Source organism: Narcine bancroftii, chromosome 12 (assembly GCF_036971445.1).
Source record: "Narcine bancroftii isolate sNarBan1 chromosome 12, sNarBan1.hap1, whole genome shotgun sequence".
Lineage (NCBI taxonomy): Eukaryota > Metazoa > Chordata > Chondrichthyes > Torpediniformes > Narcinidae > Narcine > Narcine bancroftii.
Genome location: NC_091480.1, coordinates 27,898,888 through 27,903,183, shown reverse-complemented (window position 1 = coordinate 27,903,183; position 4,296 = coordinate 27,898,888). Strand labels below are relative to the sequence as shown.

The following is a 4,296-nucleotide window of genomic DNA, read 5'->3' as shown; positions in this document are numbered from 1 at the left end:
CCCGACGCTGCTGATAGGGACACGCCGCCGCCGACCACCCAACTGTCCGCCCCACTGCTGACAGGAAGCAGCGACCCCCAACACTTACCGTTGACTAGCCGACACCCCCAGCAGGCTGTAGGCAGCAACACCAACTCCTCGATGCTGTCTCTTCAGGCCCAACTGTTTGCGTGACGGAATCACGCAGGACTCCACTGTCCCCATTACAAGTCTCTGCATCAGTAATCCTTGACCAGGATCAGAGCCATCCTCTTCCTTCAAGCCTTTTCATACCGTTAGCTCAGTTCTGTATCTGTCCGAACTATTCGAGGTAGAACCTAACCCCAGGGTGCCAGAACACAATTCTTCGATCTGTGGGGTTTCTTATTGCATGCTGGAGCCGCCTTAGGCCTCGAGTTCTCCGCACACCTGAAACGCCCGATTCCCCCCCACCCCCCTCTGTTAATCTCCATTTCGTATGAGCCGCCAGGCCCCGACCCGCCTTCGCCACCATGGGGCTATCCATCTCCACGATATTAGGCAAATTGTTTGGAAAGAAGCAGATGCGCATCTTGATGGTGGGACTTGATGCTGCTGGGAAAATTACAATCTTGTACAAGCTGAAGCTGGGTGAGACTGTCACCACCATTCCAACAATTGGTTTTAATGTGGACACTGTGGAATAGAAGAACATCTGTTTTACTGTGTGGGATGTTGGGGGTCAGGATAAAATCCGCCCTTTATGGAGACACTACTTCCAAAATACCCAGGGCCTAATCTTTGTTGTGGATAGAAGAACTATAGAAAATGCTGCAAAAGGATGAGCTGAGGGATACAGTGTTACTGATATTTGCGAACAAGCAAGATTTGCCCAATGCCATGCCAATTAAAGAACTTTCTGACAAACTGGGATTACAACACACGAACAACAGAACTTGCCACATACAGTCTACATGTGCTATCCAGGGTACTGGTTTGTACGAGGGACTGGACTGGTTGTCTCAAGAGCTGTCCAAACTGTAGGAGAAGAATGACCTCCATGATCTCGCCTACATTGGTGTGACAACTACTAGGACTTGAATTCAAAGACTTGTAACAGCCTTTTTTTTCCAACTTTTTTACATTCTGAATCCTTATTTTGCATTTCATCTTTTTGTTTGCAGCTCTTTATAATGCATGTTTAAATTTATCAAAAGTTGGACGGAATTATCCTATCATTCAACAATGCATGATGTTCCTTGCAGGACCAGTTTGAGGAGTAACAGCACAAGATGTCTCTTAGGTGCAAATTATAACTGCGTTTGTGACTAAAAGAACTTTGCATCCTGCTGCCAACGATAATAGATTCCCATTGCAATTTCTCGATGAATCGCACAAAGAATCTCACAGAGCTTATTTAATCTTTTGACTTTTGGACCATAGAGTATTTTAAATGGTTGTTTGATGCACAATGAACTCTTCTGAGTTCATACCCATCAATGTTCTTGCTGTACGTTGATTCCAGCAAAAGAGGTTTTGCAGTGAGCATGGCTGCTGCATTGTTTCAGATTTTGAAAATGAGGGCACATGAAGGCTTGTTCAGTCATCAGCTAAACTGCAGCTTGCAGAATTTTTTAATCTTCACTTGTGAGAAGTACCAGTTATAAGATGAACAGATGCATAAGCAATCTTAGCAATCAGGTGTTGACTAGTTAAACCAATGTCCTTTTTGTTATCTTTACCCTGCGTGAAAGAGCCTTTTACCTTAGTGTCAAATTGCCCTATATTTTGATGGTTAGGTCACATCTCCATCGGGCACACAAAACTCAAAACGGTCAACCAGTTTACCTATCTCGGCTGCACCATTTCATCAGATGCAAGGATCGACAATGAGATAGACAACAGACTCGCCAAGGCAAATAGCGCCTTTGGAAGACTACACAAAAGAGTCTGGAAAAACAACCAACTGAAAAACCTCACAAAGATAAGCGTATACAGAGCCGTTGTCATACCCACACTCCTGTTCGGCTCCGAATCATGGGTCCTCTACCGGCACCACCTACGGCTCCTAGAACGCTTCCACCAGCGTTGTCTCCGCTCCATCCTCAACATCCATTGGAGCGCTTACACCCCTAACGTCGAAGTACTCGAGATGGCAGAGGTCGACAGCATCGAGTCCACGCTGCTGAAGATCCAGCTGCGCTGGATGGGTCACGTCTCCAGAATGGAGGACCGCCTTCCCAAGATCGTGTTATATGGCGAGCTCTCCACTGGCCACCGTGACAGAGGTGCACCAAAGAAAAGGTACAAGGACTGCCTAAAGAAATCTCTTGGTGCCTGCCACATTGACCACCGCCAGTGGGCTGATAACGCCTCAAACCGTGCATCTTGGCGCCTCACAGTTTGGCGGGCAGCAACCTCCTTTGAAGAAGACCGCAGAGCTCACCTCACTGACAAAAGGCAAAGGAGGAAAAACCCAACACCCAACCCCAACCAACCAATTTTCCCTTGCAACCGCTGCAATCGTGTCTGCCTGTCCCGCATCGGACTTGTCAGCCACAAACGAGCCTGCAGCTGACGTGGACTTTTTACCCCCTCCATAAATCTTCGTCCGCGAAGCCAAGCCAAAGAAGGTCATGTCTCCCCACCCTGCCCTCTCACCTATATTCCTCTAGTGCAAGTTAATGGGTGGTGACATTAGTTTAGACTGTAACATTGGAACACTGCTTTGAGTTGTGGGTCAATGTCACTGTTACCAGATAATGGTAGGAAATGCTTTTTTGAATAAAGTCTACCTCTTAAAACAACAAGAATTTATATGTTTTACGTGATGGCTGAGCATTTATTTTTCACTTCAATTTAGGAATAAACCATGAGGCTACAAAGGGCACTGGTTTGCTGTTTTAATGGCATGTGAGTAAATTGTATTCTTCACAGTAGAATAGGGAAAACTTGGTTAATGTGCCTCTTTGAAATAAGCAAACAGACAAATCTTAAATTGTATGCATGGAACATTTCCCTCATTCTGCCATGGTATGTATTTGTGCTTATGTAAAAATTATGGGAAGCTCTTTTGAAATTTCTCTTGTGTTAATGTAATGTTCTTTTGGTTTACGTAAACACTTTGAGCTTTAGCTGCTGTAAACCCATCTATGAAGGTATTTTACGTTCCCTGTGGAGACTGTGACCCTGATAACTGGCATTAATCTAACAGGAAATCAGAGAGCTGGAACAAACCATACTGAAATTGCTGAAGCGTAGTTACCTTTCCTGAAACTGATTTAATCTTAATAAAGGCCTTTTCAGAAACAAAAAAAGTAACCCTTGACCAGGACTTTCCCCATCCCCTCACAAAAGCAATGGAACTGATTAAAGTGCACGGACACTATACCAATTGCTTATTTAACTTGGGGTCATCGCGGTCTTCCAGCAGGAAATGGACCGGATGGTGGACCAGAACGGTCTGACTGTCACTTTCCCGTATCTGGACAATGTCACCATCTGTGGCCATGACTCAGAGGATCATGATGCCAACCTTGAGAAATTTTTTCAGACTGCAACTCAGCTGCATTTGACCTACAATTTCGACAAGTGTTCTTTTGACGTGCTCTACATACTGTTTACCACTTAAGTCCTAGCCTGGTTCATCCTCCCAAAATGCAACACCTCACACTTATCCACATTAAATTCTATCCACCATTTTTCATTGCACCTCAATTCCAATCCCTGCAGAATGTGTTCCGATTCTTATTGTCAGTGGTCTGGAAGGTTCATCTCTGCCAGTTGCAGAGGTAACTTCATCTGGTGCATGATATCTGTGACATCATTAGGTGCATGACTGATACCAGGGAAATGTCACCTGTGAAAGGTGAATTGTACCTGGAAGTGGCCAAGTACAAATCAACCCATTAGGTGTAATGGAGTTTTGCTCAATTTCACAATTTTCTCAGGATATCAGAGAGGATGGCCGGAATCCAAATGGATATGGTAGGATGTTTGGGATAAGCTAAGTAAACGCAGCCACCTTGTTGTGTGGCAATGGCTGATCTGATGTTCTGAAGACCAAACTTAAAATTTGAATACTTTGCAGTACTCCAATGTTCCAGCAAACATTCTCCTTATAAGGAAAATACAGGTGTCACTAACAGATATCGTGGCAGCAACAAGACAAACAGACATATTGAAGGGAGCTGCAGTGGGAGCAGTTTCAATCTCTCCAGAAAATGGTGACGGATGTGCTCCCATAGTGAGATGTGAGTGAGGAAATGCTGTCGACTGGCACAATCCAGACTAGAGAAGTATGTGTTGTGGGATGCACTGAAACTTGGTGCAGCCAAT

The 4,296-nt window shown here is 44.8% G+C and overlaps 1 pseudogene; it reads left to right on the top strand.

Annotated features, from left to right (window-relative positions):
* Positions 1 to 273: 273 nt before the first annotated feature.
* LOC138746526 (ADP-ribosylation factor 5-like) lies at positions 274 to 1,835 on the top strand (annotated as a pseudogene).
* The last annotated feature ends 2,461 nt before the right edge of the window (positions 1,836 to 4,296 follow it).